We start from the raw sequence: 18,528 nt of genomic DNA, 5'->3' as shown, positions 1-18,528 counted from the left end.
AAAGGACACCAGAAACAAAATTGTAGACCTGCACCAGGCTGGGAAGACTGAATCTGCAATAGGTAAGCAGCTTGGTTTGAAGAAATCAACTGTGGGAGCAATTATTAGGAAATGGAAGACATACAAGACCACTGATAATCTCCCTCGATCTGGGGCTCCACGCAAGATCTCACCCCGTGGGGTCAAAATGATCACAAGAACGGTGAGCAAAAATCCCAGAACCACACGGGGGTCCTAGTGAATGACCTGCAGAAGCTGGGACCAAAGTAACAAAGCCTACCATCAGTAACACACTACGCTGCCAGGGACTCAAATCCTGCAGTGCTAGACGTGTCCCCCTGCTTAAGCCAGTACATGTCCAGGCCCGTCTGAAGTTTGCTAGAGTGCATTTGGATGATCCAGAAGAGGATTGGGAGAATGTCATATGGTCAGATGAAACCAAAATAGAACTTTTTGGTAAAAACTCAACTTGTCGTGTTTGGAGGACAAAGAATGCTGAGTTGCATCCAAAGAACACCATACATACTGTGAAGCATGGGGGTGGAAACATCATGCTTTGGGGCTGTTTTTCTGCAAAGGGACCAGGACGACTGATCCGTGTAAAGGAAAGAATGAATGGGGCCATGTATCATGAGATTTTGAGTGAAAACCTCCTTCCATCAGCAAGGGCATTGAAGATGAAACGTGGCTGGGTCTTTCAGCATGACAATGATCCCAAACACACCGCCCGGGCAACGAAGGAGTGGCTTCGTAAGAAGCATTTCAAGGTCCTGGAGTGGCCTAGCCAGTCTTCAGATCTCAACCCCATAGAAAATCTTTGGAGGGAGTTGAAAATCCGTGTTGCACAGCGACAGCCCCAAAACATCACTGCTCTAGAGGAGATCTGCATGGAGGAATGGGCCAAAATACCAGCAACAGTGTGTGAAAACCTTGTGAAGACTTACATAAAACGTTTGACCTGTGTCATTGCCAACAAAGGGTATATAACAAAGTATTGAGAAACTTTTGTTATTGACCAAATACTTATTTTCCACCATAATTTGCAAATAAATTCATTAAAAATCCTACAATGTGATTTTCTGGATTTTTTTTCTTCTCATTTTGTCTGTCATAGTTGACGTGTACCTATGATGAAAATTACAGGGCTCTCTCATCTTTTTAAGTGGGAGAACATGCACAATTGGTGGCTGACTAAATACTTTTTTCCCCCACTGTATATACATAATATGACATTTGAAATGTCTTTATTCTTTTGGAACTTCTGAGTGTAATGTTTACTGTTAATATTTATTGTTTATTTCACTTTTGTTTACTATCTACTTCACTTGCTTTGGCAATGTTAACATACGTTTTCCATGCCAATAAAGCCCTTAAATTGAATTGAGAGAGAGAGAGAGAGACAGACAGACAGACAGACAGACAGACAGACAGACAGAGCGACAGACAGAGCGACAGAGCACCTCTGGCTAGACCGTGGGTTGTGTTGTAGAAGACTATGAGCAGCAGACAATAGGAGTGTAGAATCTATCTCCAGGTTTTGAAAGCAACATCTGTATGAATGGTGGCATTGTCAGGGGGTGATGTCATTGGAGAGAGCGGGACAGTGAGCCAAGGACACAGCTGAATGTGAACTCTGTTGCTGCAGCCGTTCTGCCCCAACTGACTGACTGCTAGTGTGTAGGGTTAAACTGTGGCTGTGTGTGAGCGAGCGAGCGTGTGTGTGTGTGTCGTGAGCGTGCATTTGCATGTGTATGTGCACGCACGTGTGCTTGTGTGTGTTGAGACAAACAGTGCCTATTGCAGTGTGTGTATGTAAGGGGTTAAAGTCAGGCATAACAGAGGAGAAGAAACAGGGATACAGAGAAATGTAGAGGAAAACTACTATCCTTCTGCATATTGTCAAACTTCAGTATTTCTCCACAGACAGTATCTCAGGAAATGTGTGATTGGTGAAGGTGTACAGTGGAGGGTTAGAACACTAACAGTGTCTGCCAGCTTATCTGTGGTGAGGCCTGACAAGGAAGGGAGAGATAGAGAGAGAGAGGGAGGGAGTTAGAGAGGTGGGTTTCTCCCTCCACTATGGTGCCGACACCAGGGGCCTAAGAGCAGGGTTATGACCCACCCACAACCATGGACTACAGTCATATTCTCAAGCGTAGGAATATGGCTCAAAACACCTATTTTCTACTCGTGAGTTACACTCTGTGTGCATGCCTGTGTGTGTTGTTCACACGTGAGCATGTGTGTGTGGGAGAGGGACTCGGTAGGGCGGAGGGCAGGGGTGGAGCAGAGCAGTGTGTCTGCTGTGTTTGTCTTTGGGTGACTGCGTGTTGTTTTAGCTGTGCTGATGGAAGGCTGTTGGGAGCCGTGTGTGTGAAGGCATTCAGGGTACGGTTCAGGGCCTGTGAATGGGACAGGACTAGCCTCCAGGACTCCCTCCCCTCCGGCAGGGCTAGGCCAGGGTAAACCAGCCAGCCAGCCACCACCAGATGGGTGGATGGCTAACACTTTATGTGACCTCTCTGACCAGTTCCTTATCTACAGTATTCTAAGTACAACTCCTCAACAACAACTCTGTGAAAACATCAATGTCAACCACATCCCATCCTGTTAACATTTCTTACATAGTGTCATAGAAACACTTATTAGTACAGACTTCCTATTTCCCATGAGATTCACTGCCTGTTAACGTGTTGTCATTTTCTGGCCTCAGTAACATCACTTCCTCATGGCTGTGGGTGTCAGTTAAGTCACCTCCCTCTCTCCACTCTGTCAGGTTTGGTTCCCAATGTTAGCATAAACGCTAAAGAAAAATGTTGCATGTGACATGTTAGTTAATAATGACAAGAGAAACACATTCTGAAGGAAAACACAATTAGAAGTCAATTACAGTGGTTAGCCAACCAGAGGCAGACAGACAGGGTGGACTTCTCGTATTATCATAACCACATGCCACCAGCCCAATTCACCGTTCACCAGATCACCCAGTTGACCATTCTGTTTCAGCCGTGGTAAAAACACCAACACAGCTAGGGAAAGTGATCTGTTATTCTAGCGACCTGTGGAACTACACTGAACAGAAATATAAACGCAACATGTAAAGTGTTGGTCCCATGTTTCTCATGTTCCCCTACTGTTTTTAAAGGGATCTGTGGCCAACAGATGCATATCTGTATTCCCAGTCATGTGATATCCATAGATTAGGGCCTGATGAATTAAAATTGACTGATTTCCTTATATAAACTGTAACTCAGTAAAATCTTTGAAATTGTTGCATGTTGCATTTATATTTTTGTTCAGTATATGTCTGATAAACAGAAACTATTAATTAATAACAGAGTCTATTAATACAAACTGTCAAATAAATATTTAAAATCATGATTCAGATCAATCATTTTGGAAGCACAGCTTTCCGCGTTCATTCTTCTGTCTGTCTGAAATAGCTGCAGCATGATGCCTTTTGTTTCAGTTTGCCTCTAAGATTAGATTAGCCCAGGCACTTTGTCCCTGACTGTGCTCGTGTGACCATACGTTAGTCTCTCTCTCTCTCTCTCTCTCTCTCTCTCTCTCTCTCTCTCTCTCTCTCTCTCTCACCCCTCTCTCTCTCACCCCCCTCTCTCTCACCCCCCTCTCTCTCACCCCCCTCTCTCTCACCCCCCTCTCTCTCTGCCTCTCTCTTTGTCTGTCTCTTTCTCTCTCCCCAGAGGCTGATAGTGGCGTAGGGGTTTGTAGTGATAACCCTGTTGGTTGGTCCACAGAGCCCTGCTTTACAAGAGGAACCAGTGGGGATAGAGAGTCTGGATGCAGAGAGGCCAATCCATTAGACTGACAGGGAGGAGAGAGAGAGAGAGTAGAGAGTAGAGCGATACAGAGAGAAAGAGGCAGAGGGAGAGAGAGAGGCTGACAAGTGTATGTGTGTGTGAGTGACTGTGAGTGGGTGTGGGTGCGTGTGTGTGTTGGTGGGTGTGTGTGTAGGGTTATGGGTGGGTGGGTGGGTGGGGGTGGGTTGGTGGGTGTGTGTGGGTATGGGTGGGTGGGTGGGTGGGTGGGTGTGTGTGTGTGGAGCCTCCTCTGTGGGTGGGGGTGTGCATCTCACAGGGAGGCTGTGCTCGGCTCGGCCCAGAACCACAAATCCCAGTGGAGGAAGGGAAGAAAGGAGAGACTCTAGCTACAGAGAGACTCCAGTACAGAAGTACAGAGAGACTACAGTACAGAGAGACTACAGTACAGAGAGACTACAGTACAGAGAGACTACAGTACAGAGAGACTCCAGTACAGAGAGACTCCAGTACAGAGAGACTACAGTACAGAGAGACTCCAGTACAGAGAGACTACAGTACAGAGAGACTACAGTACAGTACAGAGAGACCACAGTACAGGTACAGAGAGACTACAGTACAGAGAGACTACAGTACAGGTACAGAGAGACTACAGTACAGAGAGACTCTCACTACTTTCCGTCAGGCTGTCTGCCTCCTGTAGTCCCAGAAGAAATCAGTTTAACAGTCCCCAGCTCTTGGCCAGAGAGGGGGTACATGAGAGGTGGAGGGGAGGAGAGGGGGAGAGGTTGCTGCCTCTCTGTGGCATGTGGGAAATGTAATAAAAGTGAGCTAATGGGGGGTGTGGTGGAGTTTGGGGGCACTTGGAGGAGTGGATAGTGGGTATGGAGGGCAGGCAATGGTGGGTAGAGGTGGTAGAGGTGGTGGTGGAGGTTGAGGAGGTGTTGGGGAGGGGTGGTGGAGGTTGAGGAGGTGTTGGGGGAGGGGTGGTGGAGGATGAGGAGGTGTTGGGGGGAGGGGGGGGGAGGATGAGGAGGTGTTGGGGGAGGGGTGGTGGAGGATGAGGAGGTATTGGGGGAATGGTGGTTGAGGTTGAGGAGGTGTTGGGGGAGGGGTGGTGGAGGTTGAGGAGGTGTTGGGAGGAGGGGTGGTGGAGGTTAAGGAGGTGTTGGGGAGGGGTGGGGAGGATGAGGAGGTGTTGGGGGAGGGGTGGTGGAGGATGAGGAGGTGTTGGGGGAGGGGTGGTGGATGTTGAGGAGGTGTTGGGGGGAGGGGTGGGGAGGCTGAGGAGGTGTTGGGGGGAGGGGTGGTAGAGGTTGAGGAGGTGTTGGGGGAGGGGTGGTGGAGGATGAGGAGGTGTTGGGGGAGGGGTGGTGGAGGATGAGGAGGTGTTGGGGGGATTAGACCCTCTTATTAGACCCACAGGGGCTTGCTGGCACTCTCTCTCCCTCCATTCTATAGCTGCCGCAGATGGGGAACCCATGCCGTGGTTTTTAGGGGCTGGGGGGAGGAGAGGAGAGGAGAGGAGAGGAGAGGAGAGGAGAGGAGAGGAGAGGAGAGGAGAGGAGATGGGGAGGAGGAGTTAGAAGGGTCTGGGCCCACAAAGACTATTGCCAGGAAAGTTAAGGCTTTAGATTTATAACCTAATTATAAATCCTGTTAGCAGAAGGTACTGTACAGTACAGAGTAAACACACTAGCTGGCTGAACATGCCTGACGAGAAGAGACTGACATGACGCAGGTATTGAAACAAACAAGTGGTTTAATATCACTGTTCACTCTCTTCTCCATACATAGAGGAGGCATGTGTCCCAAATGGCACCCTATTCCATATATCGTGCACTATATTTGACAAGAAGTAGTGCACTATATAGGGAATAGGGTGCCATTTGAGAGGTCTATCCATTTAAAGCCCAGGATAATATTTATTTCCCACTTTAAAAGTGACTCCACATACAGTCCTGGTTAGGTTAGGTTCAATGTTCTGTAACTCCACATACAGTCCTGGTTAGGTTAGGTTCAATGTTCTGTAACTCCACATACAGTCCTGGTTAGGTTAGGTTCAATGTTCTGTAACTCCACATACAGGCCTGGTTAGGTTAGGTTCAATGTTCTGTAACTCCATATACAGTCCTGGTTAGGTTAGGTTCAATGTTCTGTAACTCCACATACAGTCCTGGTTAGGTTAGGTTCAATGTTCTGTAACTCCACATACAGGCCTGGTTAGGTTAGGTTCAATGTTCTGTAACTCCACATACAGTCCTGGTTAGGTTAGGTTCAATGTTCTGTAACTCCACATACAGTCCTGGTTAGGTTAGGTTCAATGTTCTGTAACTCCACATACAGGCCTGGTTAGGTTAGGTTCAATGTTCTGTAACTCCACATACAGTCCTAGTTAGGTTCAATGTTCCATAACTCCACATACAGTCCTGGTTAGGTTAGGTTCAATGTTTTGTAACTCCACATACAGGCCTGGTTAGGTTAGGTTCAGTGTTCTGTAACTCCACATACAGTCCTGGTTAGGTTAGGTTAAATGTTCTGTAACTCCACATACAGTCCTGGTTAGGTTAGGTTCAATGTTCTGTAACTCCACATACAGTCCTGGTTAGGTTAGGTTCAATGTTCTGTAACTCCACATACAGTCCTGGTTAGGTTAGGTTCAATGTTCTGTAACTCCACATACAGTCCTGGTTAGGTTAGGTTCAATGTTCCATAACTCCACATACAGTCCTGGTTAGGTTAGGTTCAATGTTCTGTAACTCCACATACAGGCCTGGTTAGGTTAGGTTCAATGTTCTGTAACTCCACATACAGTCCTGGTTAGGTTAGGTTCAATGTTCTGTAACTCCACATACAGGCCTGGTTAGGTTAGGTTCAGTGTTCTGTAACTCCACATACAGGCCTGGTCAGGTTAGGTTCAATGTTCTGTAACTCCACATACAGTCCTGGTTAGGTTAGGTTCAATGTTCTGTAACTCCACATACAGTCCTGGTTAGGTAAGGTTCAATGTTCTGTAACTCCACATACAGTCCTGGTTAGGTTAGGTTCAATGTTCTGTAACTCCACATACAGTCCTGGTTAGGTTAGGTTCAATGTTCTGTAACTCCACATACAGTCCTGGTTAGGTTAGGTTCAGTGTTCTGTAACTCCACATACAGTCCTGGTTAGGTTAGGTTCAATGTTCTGTAACTCCACATACAGTCCTGGTTAGGTTAGGTTCAATGTTCTGTAACTCCACGTACAGTTCTGGTTAGGTTAGGTTCAATGTTCCGTAACTCCACATACAGTCCTGGTTAGGTTAGGTTCAATGTTCCATAACTCCACATACAGTCCTGGTTAGGTTCAATGTTCCATAACTCCACATACAGTCCTTGTCACGCCCTGACTCAGGGGACTCTTATATGTTGAGTCAGGGTGTGGTGTTCTATGTTGTGTTTATCTATGTGTATGTTCTAGGTTTTGTAGTTCTATGTTTGGCCGGGTGTGTTTCCCAATCAGAGGCAGCTATCGCTCGTTATCTCTGATTGGGAGCATACTTAGGCAGCCTATTGGCAACTATGGGTTGTGGGATCTTGTTCCGTGTTGGAGGCTTGTATTGTTTGTTAGCCTTAGGACGTCATGTTTCGTTTGTTTATTGTTTTGTCGTGTGTTTATCAGTTGAATAAACATGTACGCATATCACGCTGCGCCTTGGTCTGACCCGTCCTTGAACGTCCGTGACAGACGATCCCACCAAACACGGACCAAGCAGCGTGCCCAGGAGCAAACACCCTGGACACAGGTGGGGAAGATGTGGTCTTGGGAGGAGATATTTGCGGGGAAAGGACCATGGGCGAAGGTAGATGCCCAGGCAGGAGAGGAGCAACGGCAACACAGAGGACGCCGGTTGAGGAGGAAGCCCGAGAAGCAGCCCCAAGAAAATGCTGGGGGGGGGGCACACGGGGTGGTTGGCGGAGCCTAGTTTTAGAGCAGAGCCAACTCCCCGTACTCAAGCGAGGAAGCGTGTGACTGGGCAGGCTCTGTGTTATGCGGAGCTACGTACTATGTCCCCAGTGCGCCGGCACAGTCCTGTACGTCCTGTGCTAGCACCACGCACGTGCCGTGCGAAGATGGGCATCCAGCCAGGACGGGGTGTGCTGGCTCAACGCTCCTGGTCTCCAGTACGCCTCCTTTACATAACAGGGTAGGGGCCGGGTGGGCATTCCGGAGCTAGAGCAGTCCGTTCCACCGGTGCCCAGTCCAGCTCCGGTCAGCGGCTCCACTCCGGAGCCAGAGTAGTCCGCTCCACCGGTGCCCAATCCAGCTCCGGTCAGCGGTTCCACGCCGGAGACAGGGCAGTCCGCTCCACCGGTGCCTAGTCCAGCTCCGGTCAGCGGCTCCACTCCGGAGCCAGAGCAGTCCGCTCCACCGGGGTCCAGTCCAGCTCCGGTCAGCTGCTCCACTCCGGAGCCAGAGCAGTCCGCTCCACCGGTGCCTAGTCCAGCTCCGGTCAGCGGCTCCACTCCGGAGCCAGAGCAGTCCGCTCCACCGGTGCCCACTCCAGCTCCGGTCAGCGGCTCCAGTCCGGAGCCAGAGCAGCCCGCTCCACCGGTGCCCAGTCCAGCTCCGGTCAGCGGCTCCAGTCCAGACCCAGACGTCAGCCCCTCTCCAAGTTCGGTGTCTCCCACACCAGGGTCCAGACAGGGCTTGGTACTTTGTGGGATGAAGGAGAGGGGAAGCAGCGCGCCGAGGTCCAGACCAGACCAGGGGCGCAACAGGGAGGCGGAGAGTATGTGGTCGTCACGCCCGGAGCCGGATCCGCCTCCGAGGTGGAATGCCCACCCGGCCCCTACCCTGTTATGTAAAAGGTTGTGCGGTCGAGTCCGCACCTTTGGGGGGTACTGTCACGCCCTGACTCAGGGGACTCTTATATGTTGAGTCAGGGTGTGGTGTTCTATGTTGTGTTTTCTATGTGTATGTTCTAGGTTTTGTAGTTCTATGTTTGGCCGGGTGTGGTTCCCAATCAGAGGTAGCTGTCGCTCGTTGTCTCTGATTGGGAGCATACTTAGGCAGCCTATTGACAATTATGGGTTGTGGGATCTTGTTCCGTGTTGGAGGCTTGTATTGTTTGTTAGCCTTAGGACGTCACGTTTCGTTTGTTTATTGTTTTGTCGTGTGTTTATCAGTTGAATAAACATGTACGCATATCACGCTGCGCCTTGGTCTGACCCGTCCTTGAACGTCCGTGACAGACGATCCCACCAAACACGGACCAAGCAGCGTGCCCAGGAGCAAACACCCTGGACACAGGTGGGGAAGATGTGGTCTTGGGAGGAGATATTTGCGGGGAAAGGACCATGGGCGAAGGTAGATGCCCAGGCAGGAGAGGAGCAACGGCAACACAGAGGACGCCGGTCGAGGAGGAAGCCCGAGACGCAGCCCCAAGAAAATGCTGGGGGGGGGGGCACACGGGGTGGTTGGCGGAGCCTAGTTTTAGAGCAGAGCCAACTCCCCGTACTCAAGCGAGGAAGCGTGTGACTGGGCAGGCTCTGTGTTATGCGGAGCTACGTACTATGTCCCCAGTGCGCCGGCACAGTCCTGTACGTCCTGTGCTAGCACCACGCACGTGCCGTGCGAAGATGGGCATCCAGCCAGGACGGGGTGTGCCGGCTCAACGCTCCTGGTCTCCAGTACGCCTCCTTTACATAACAGGGTAGGGGCCGGGTGGGCATTCCGGAGCTAGAGCAGTCCGTTCCACCGGTGCCCAGTCCAGCTCCGGTCAGCGGCTCCACTCCGGAGCCAGAGCATTCCGCTCCACCGGTGCCCAGTCCAGCTCCGGTCAGCGGCTCCACTCCGGAGCCAGAGCATTCCGCTCCACCGGTGCCCAGTCCAGCTCCGGTCAGCGGCTCCAGTCCGGAGCCAGAGTAGTCCGCTCCACCGGGGTCCAGTCCAGCTCCGGTCAGCTGCTCCACTCCGGAGCCAGAGCAGTCCGCTCCACCGGTGCCTAGTCCAGCTCCGGTCAGCGGCTCCACTCCGGAGCCAGAGCAGTCCGCTCCACCGGTGCCCACTCCAGCTCCGGTCAGCGGCTCCAGTCCGGAGCCAGAGCAGCCCGCTCCACCGGTGCCCAGTCCAGCTCCGGTCAGTGGCTCCAGTCCAGACCCAGACGTCAGCCCCTCTCCAAGTTCGGTGTCTCCCACACCAGGGTCCAGACAGGGCTTGGTACCTTGTGGGATGAAGGAGAGGGGAAGCAGCGCGCCGAGGTCCAGACCAGACCAGGGGCGCAACAGGGAGGCGGAGAGTATGTGGTCGTCACGCCCGGAGCCGGATCCGCCTCCGAGGTGGAATGCCCACCCGGCCCCTACCCTGTTATGTAAAGGTTGTGCGGTCGGAGTCCGCACCTTTGGGGGGTACTGTCACGCCCTGACTCAGGGGACTCTTATATGTTGAGTCAGGGTGTGGTGTTCTATGTTGTGTTTTCTATGTGTATGTTCTAGGTTTTGTAGTTCTATGTTTGGCCGGGTGTGGTTCCCAATCAGAGGCAGCTGTCGCTCGTTGTCTCTGATTGGGAGCATACTTAGGCAGCCTATTGGCAATTATGGGTTGTGGGATCTTGTTCCGTGTTGGAGGCTTGTATTGTTTGTTAGCCTTAGGACGTCACGTTTCGTTTGTTTATTGTTTTGTTGTGTGTTTATCAGTTGAATAAACATGTACGCATATCACGCTGCGCCTTGGTCTGACCCGTCCTTGAACGAACGTGACAGTCCTCGTTAGGTTAGGTTAAATTTTCCCTAACTAGTGATGACTCCAAAGGGCCTCAGGTCCCCAGATAGCCCTCTGCTCCACTCTTAAGGGGAATGAAAGTGTTTCACCCTGACCCGATAGGGTTTGATTGACTCATCCCGGCCCAGGCGCGATCTCTTCCCTTTGCACCTGATTCCCGCTCGTCCCTGTTCTAACCCCGCTCTCGCGTTCTCCTCTCAGGGTTAATAGTGATGAAGTCATCTGGCCAGTCCAGGGAGGGAACAGGGAAAACCTGAGTGGCTGTTCAGGAAGGTGGCCAGAGCACTCACACAGACATCAGTCACACCGGGCCGACTGGGCGGGTGTCAAAGAGGAAGACAGCATTAATAAATATCATTAATGAAACCACATTAATGAGAGGAAGGGGTGATGGGTGATACAGAAGCCCAGGAGGTCAGAGGTGAGGGGTTAGAGGTAAGATAGTAAATGGCTCCTTCCCTCTGGAAGAAAGCATCTTGAGTCCGGTGGCTGGGGTTTTATGTTTAATCTATGTGGCAGCATTTTATCAAGTGGAACATTGAATGGTAAAAGACAAATAAACCTTGACAACCTATGTCATTACTACTGTCTATATTGTCCCTCCTAATAAATTGTGATTATCGTTAGTTATCATTACTTTTCCATCTTTCCAGCTCTTTTTGTTGATGTACTATATGGTTGATAGTTTGAGACAGGGTTGGTAAATCTGAAGGGCAGACTGTAGTCCTCTTCCTACACACTTTATACCCTCCTCTGCTGTCAGAACACTAGGCCTACTACCAACAATACAGGCCAACACCTGCACTGACAGAAAGACTGTTCTGTGGCCTGGCTACATGTAGCCGCGGGGAGAGAGAAACCAACGTGTGTTATTACAGGTTAATGCAGGTGGTGGTTAAGTCTGGGTGATGAGCACAGTCTGAGCCAAACACAACCATGTGTTAAAGTACATTAGAGATCATGATGAAGGGGTTTGGGAGAGACAGAGGATGCGTCCCGAATGGCACCCTATTCCCTTTATGTGCACTGCTTTTGACCAAGGTCTATAGGGCTCTTGTCAAAAATAGTGCACTATATAGGGAATAGTGTGCCATTTGGGACGTAACCACAGGCCTGCTGACGATCATCACCGTGGAAGGCCCGTCGGTCTGTGCAGTTGCGTCACTGTGGGTCCGAATGCAGCCAGTCAGGGACATAAATTTGGGCTCAGCTTAGTGGAGCTGAGTTAGATCTGGGAGAGTTTGAGCTAAAGTCATTCAGTCAGATGAAACCAAAGAGTAGAAGAGTGGGAACTTGGCCTGTATCACGGTGAGGGAATCTTTATCTCTCTCTTCTCTCTCTTTATCTCTCTTTCTCTCTCTTTTCTCTCTTCTCACTCTCTTATCTCGTTTGTGACCGTGTTGCTTTGTTAGCTGTAATACTTGATAGATTGATTTGGTTAGAGTTTCACAGATCCCTCCCTGGGTCTCTTAGATGTTTTGTTTTTTAATCATACAGACCGTTGTTTAGTGGATGTTGTAGAACTACAGCTCAGACCGACTGTATCATAGGTGAAGTCCATTGTTACATACCACCATCAGTTGCTCTTCTCTGCTGTGTGGCTACTATCAGCTGTGGCTGGCACAATGTACTGCTTGATTGTGAGTTCCATGAGTTCAACTCTCTCTGTAGTGAGTGTGTCTGTTGTTATGGTTACGAGCTGTGTGTGTGGGGTGTATCTAACACTGTGTTTTAACTTTGAGAGCGGCCCCTGTCTCTCTGACCTGCCTCTGCTAGCTACAGTACGCTGTCTTACTGTGACACACTGGAGCTGCGTCCCAGATGGCAACCTATTCCCTATATAGTGCACTTATTGTGACTTGGGCCCAAGTGCACTATATAGATAATATAGTGCTATTTGGGAGGCAGCCTGCGGCCTCTCCTCTCCTCCTGATGGAGGTTAATTCAGTTAAAAGGTAGATAGATAGTAGAGACGGCCCTGCCAGCTGGACTCCTCTCACAACACAGGGCTGATAAATGAGCACTTTGCTGGGCCCCGAGGCCAGGCTGACTCTCTCTCTCTCTCTCTCTCTGTGTGTGTGTGGAGGGGAGACTGGAAGCTATCCACTCCCCCGTCTCTTCTCCCTCCACCCCTCTATCCCCCACTCCCCTGACGTTTGGCTGGCATGGAGCCAGGCAACATCAGCCCCAACCCTCACCCACAGCCCCAGCCTCACCTCACCTCCCAACCCTATAACCCATCCCCCAGCCCCAGACAGGCACATTAGTGGGTCTGCAGTGCAGAGCAGACAGTGGTGGATGGGGCAGTCACATTCCACTGCCTGGGTCTCGGCTCTGGCCTCTGTGGGAACGTGGCTCAGGACATGAGATTGCCTGCTGTGATTGAGTGGTGGGAGATAGACGGACAGCTGCCCAGCCTGATTGGCTCCCACTATCGCAGGGGAGGGGCCCCAGGTCTGGGTGTTGATTGACAGGTTGAAGGCTGAATGGGGAGGTGTTATGGTGGCCTGTCAGGGTCAGATGACTTCCTCAGACAGTAGAACCACATGGAAGATGTCCATGTCAGCAGTCTGGGGAATATTAGTGATGTCGTCTCAGACTGCTTTTGATCTGTTATGCGTAGTGTACATTTAGTACGTGGGTCTAGACAGTAAATAGACATCTAATGGTGCTTTGTTATAAGCAACAGATACAGTGGCCAGAATCACCATTGGTTTTGGTGCTTGCTTTTTTCACTAACCAGTTATGTGATTGATTGCCTCACTCACACTTCCATTTGACCAACTCTCACAGAGCTAATGGAGGTTAGGGCCAGACAGACAGGCAGACAGACAGATCCACCATCAGACTCCAGTATTCTCAACCCTCCGGTGCTACAGCCTGGTATAACCGACCCTCTGAGTCTGTATACAGCTGCATACAGACAGACCTGATCTACCCCACTGTGTTGTAGTCTAGACAGACCTGATCAAACCCACTGTGTTGTAGTCTAGACAGACCTGATCAAACCCACTGTGTTGTAGTCTAGACAGACCTGATCTAACCCACTGTGTTGTAGTCTAGACAGACCTGATCTAACCCACTGTGTTGTAGTCTAGACAGACCTGATCTAACCCACTGTGTTGTAGTCTAGACAGACCTGATCAAACCCACTGTGTTGTAGTCTAGACAGACCTGATCTAACCCACTGTGTTGTAGTCTAGACAGACCTGATCAAACCCACTGTGTTGTAGTCTAGACAGACCTGATCTAACCCACTGTGCTGTAATCTAGACAGACCTGATCTAACCCACTGTGTTGTAGTCTAGACAGACCTGATCTAACCCACTGTGTTGTAGTCTAGACAGACCTGATCTAACCCACTGTGTTGTAGTCTAGACAGACCTGATCTACCCTACTGTGTTGTAGTCTAGACAGACCTGGTCTAACCCACTGTGTTGTAGTCTAGACAGACCTGATCTAACCCACTGTGTTGTAGTCTAGACAGACCTGATCTAACCCACTGTGTTGTAGTCTAGACAGACCTGATCTAACCCACTGTGTTGTAGTCTAGACAGACCTGATCTAACCCACTGTGTTGTAGTCTAGACAGACCTGATCTAACCCACTGTGCTGTAGTCTAGACAGACCTGATCTAACCCACTGTGTTGTAGTCTAGACAGACCTGATCTAACCCACTGTGTTGTAGTCTAGACAGACCTGATCTAACCCACTGTGTTGTAGTCTAGACAGACCTGGTCTAACCCACTGTGTTGTAGTCTAGACAGACCTGATCTAACCCACTGTGTTGTAGTCTAGACAGACCTGATCTAACCCACTGTGTTGTAGTCTAGACAGACCTGGTCTAACCCACTGTGTTGTAGTCTAGACAGACCTGATCTAACCCACTGTGCTGTAGTCTGGTCTCTGTGGTATGTTAACCCCAGCCTCATTGTCTCATTGGTCACAGCACTACAGAGAGAGTCTAGGTCTGCATCCAAATCGCACCCTATTCCCTGTATAGTGCACTACTTTTGACCAGAGCCATATAGGGAATAGGGTGTTATTTGGGATGCAGGCAGGCCAGTGTAGGCCAGGCACTGACTGAGAGAAGTGCTGTTGAGACTGAGGTAGAGGTGGAGGAGGCTGACATGGCTAATTGAGTGACTGTCTGTGGCTGACAAATAAAACAACAACAATTGCTGATGCACAACCACATTTCTAACTTACACATTGTGTATTCTACTATTGTAACAGTTGAGACCCAGACTGAGTTCACTTATGCCTGGAGCCAGCTCTGCCGAGGAGTGTTGAGTTGTGTGTGTGTGTGTGTGTGTGTGTGTGTGTGTGTGTGTGTGTGTGTGTGTGTGTTTGTAGAGTTGCATTAGTGCTGATGTTAAAGTACTTATAATATAAATGCTTTAGCTTCTGAAGGTTCTGGGAACAGAACAGGAACCATGACAGCAGTATGATCTATTAGGGTAATATCAGGTAGCACTGATCTATCCAATTAATATAGGAAACGCTGTTAAGAGGACCATGACATTGGTTAACCTTTGATATAAATCCCTATGCTGTCAGGTGGTTCTTACACAGTGCATTCGGAAAGTATTCAGACCCCTTGACTTTTTCCATATTTTGTTACGTTACAGCTTTATTCTAAAATTGATTAAATTAAACATTTTCCTCATCAATCTACACACAATACCCCATTATGACAAAACAAAAACAGGTTTTTAGAAATGTTTGCAAAAAAAAGAAATACCTTATTTATATAAGTATTCAGACCCTTTGCTATGAGACTCGAAACTGAGCTCAGGTGCATCCTGTTTCCATTGATCATCCTTAAGATGTTTCTACAACTTGATTGGAGTCCACCTGCGGTAAATTCAATTGATTGGACATGATTTGGAAAGACACACACCTGTCTATAAGGTCCCACAGTTGAAAGTGCATGTGAGAGCAAAAACCAAGCCATGAGGTCAAAGGAATTGTCTGTAGCACTCCGAGACAGGATTGTGTCGAGGCACAGATCTGGGGAAGGTTACCAAAACATTTCTGCAGCATTGAAAGTTCCCAAGAACACAGTGGTCTTCATCATTCTTAAATGGAAGAAGTTTGGAACCACCAAGACTCTTCCTAGAGCTGGCCTCCCGGCCAAACTGAGCAATCGGGGGAGAAGGGCCTTGGTCAGGAAGGTGACCAAGAACCCGAAGGTCACTCTGACAGAGCTCTAGAGTTTCTCTGTGGAGATGGGAGAACCTTCCAAAAGGATAACCATCTCTGCAGCACTCCACCAATCAGGCCTTTACGGTAGAGTGGCCAGACGGAAGCCACTCCTCAGTAAAAGGCACATGACAGCCCGCTTGGAGTTTGCCAAAAGGCACCTAAAGGACTCTCAGACCATGAGAAACAAGATTCTCTGGTCTGATGAAACCAAGATTGAACTCTTTGTCCTGAATGCCAAGCGTCACGTCTGGAGGAAACCTGGCACCATCCCTACGGTGCAGCATGGTGGTGGCAGCATCATGCTGTTGGGATGTTTTTCAGTGGCAGGGACTGGGAGACTAGTCAGGATCAAGGGAAAGATGAACGGAGCAAAGTACAGAGAGATTCTTGATGAAAACCTGCTCCAGAGCGCTCAGGACCTCAGATTCAGGACCTCAGACTGGGGCGAAGGTTCACCTTCCAACAGGACAATGACCCTAAGCACACAGCCAAGACAACGTAGGAGTGGCTTCAGGACAAGTCTCTGAATGACCTTGAGTGGCCCAGCCAGCTCCCGGACTTGAACCCGATCGAACATCTCTGGAGAGACCTGAAAATAGCTGTGCAGCGACGCTCCCCATCCAACCTGCCAAAGGTGCTTCAACAAAGTACTGAGTAATAGGTCTGAATACTTATGTAAATGTAATTTCAGTTTTTTTTAAATGATAAATGTGCAAAAATGTCTAAAAACCTGTTTTTGCTTTGTCATTATTGGGTATTGTGTGTAGATTGATGAGGGGAAAAAACAATTTAATTAATTTTAGAGTAAGGCTGTAATGTAACAAAATGTGGAAAAAGTCAAGGGGTCTGAATGCTTTCCGAATGCACTGTAGTTAGTATGAGAGCGAGCCAGAAAGGCATAAATAAACTCTATGGCTGTGTCAGAAACAGACTGAAACAGGCTTGACAGGCTGATGGTTTCACTAGGCTAGTTTCACACAAGACTCAACGTCCCATAGAAACAGCCTGCTACAGTAAATTACAACCTAGATATGATGAATGGCCCATACTTGTCACTCAAAACTTCCTACATTGTAAACTATGCAGGCCGGCTATGTGCATCAAATACCAGAGATACTGTTGTTTTGTTTTCCACATTGCTAAGTTGATACTGTGGCGTGCTGCTTGCCTCAATCCTTCATCTGAGACAGCTGAAAGAGGGTGAACGAGAGAGAGAGAGGAAGGGAGGGGTGGGGGAGGAGAGGGCTGATTCTCTCTCTCTCTCTCTCTCTCTCTCTCTCTCTCTCTCTCTCTCTCTCTCTCTCTCTCTCTCTCTCTCTCTCTCTCTCTCTCTCTCTCTCTCTCTCTCTCTCTCTCTCTCTCTCTCTCTCTCTCTCTCTCTCTCTCTCTCTCTCTCTCTCTCTCTCTCTCTCTCTCTCTCTCTCTCTCTCTCTCTCTCTCTCTCGTGTGGTGACCCAGGCCAGCTGGCTGCTGGTCCCTCTGGGAATCATGAATGTGAAGGTTGTTAAAGAGACATGGAGGCCTGGAGGAGGCCTGGACACAGGCTGGACTGACTGACTGACTGGCTGGCTGGCTGGGAGATAGGGGAGGGGGAGAGAGAGGGGTAAAGGAAGAGTAGGAATGGAAGGACATGGAGCGAGTTAGAAGACAACATAACAAGACTGACAAAACTGAATTGAATGGATTGACAATATTAGTTAGTAAGTTTATACATTTTGTGCCAATGATGAAAATCCCATTAACACTACCGTAAATCTACAGTACAGTTCCTCTTTATGTTAACTGAGCACCTTTCAGAATGAAGCCCCAGCCAATCCACTACAGTAATTACAGTGGCAGTCCCAGACTCAACACTCTCTCACACTGTTATTCCAAAACCTCCTCCCAAATGGAACAGAAAAATTAAAATGTTTTTTTAATATTATGACTAAGTTAGTTCTCAACAGATCAGACGTGCAGTGAGTGCAGCAGACACGTTTTGGCACTTGTATGTTTGGATTCGGATTCGAGTGGGTGATTTTTCCCTTTCCTTGGGGGTTGTGTCTTTAAGTGTCTGCCCAAACAAACAGACACTTGAGGAGTGGTGTGGTGAGACTGGTAAACACCAGGAATACAAGAGCACCTTGAGAAGCCCTCTCTCTCTCTCCACCCCCCCACCCCCATCTCTCACTGTTCCCTCTCTCTCTCTCTCTGCCTCTCTCTCTCTCTCTCTCTCTCGCTTTCTCTCTTTCTCGCTCTCTCTCTCTCTCTCGCTGTCCCCTCTCTCTCTCTCGCTCTCTTTCCACCCCTATCGCTCGCTGTCCCCTCTCTCTCTCTGCCTCTCTCTCTCTCGTCTTTCTTTCTGTCTGGTCTTAGATCTTGGCCAGTTCTCAGAGCCTCTCAGTGAGTCTTAAGTAGACCACACGGTTAAAGCAACAAACCTGCCCCTGAGTAAACATAGAACAGACCAGCATCGGCCTCTCAGACAGCCAGAAAGACAGACAGACAGACATACAGACAGACAGGCAGATGTATCCCTCATCCAGTTAGACCTGGAGAGAGAGATGGAGAGAGAGATGGACAGAGAAATGGAGAGAGAGATGGAGAGAGAAATAGAGAGAGAGAGATGGAGAGAGTGGAAATGAGAGAGAGATGGAGAGAGAGATGTAGAGAGAAATAGAGAGAGAGATGTAGAGAGAAATAGAGAGAGAGATTGAGAGAGAGATGGAGAGAGAGATGGAGAGAGAGATGGACAGAGAAATGGAGAGAGAGATGGAGAGAGAAATAGAGAGAGAGATGGAGA

General features: G+C 49.2%; 1 protein-coding gene across 2 annotated transcripts in view; it reads left to right on the top strand.

Moving 5' to 3' along the window:
- LOC121585851 (cyclic AMP-responsive element-binding protein 5) overlaps positions 1-18,528 on the top strand; it is a 79,395-nt gene that overhangs the window by 49,127 nt on the left and 11,740 nt on the right. The gene's annotated exons all lie outside the window — the stretch shown is intronic.

The sequence above is a fragment of the Coregonus clupeaformis genome, unplaced genomic scaffold (assembly GCF_020615455.1).
Source record: "Coregonus clupeaformis isolate EN_2021a unplaced genomic scaffold, ASM2061545v1 scaf0452, whole genome shotgun sequence".
Taxonomy (NCBI): Eukaryota; Metazoa; Chordata; class Actinopteri; order Salmoniformes; family Salmonidae; genus Coregonus; species Coregonus clupeaformis.
Note: the sequence above shows the minus strand (reverse complement) of the source record. Positions and strands in the feature narration are given on the sequence as shown.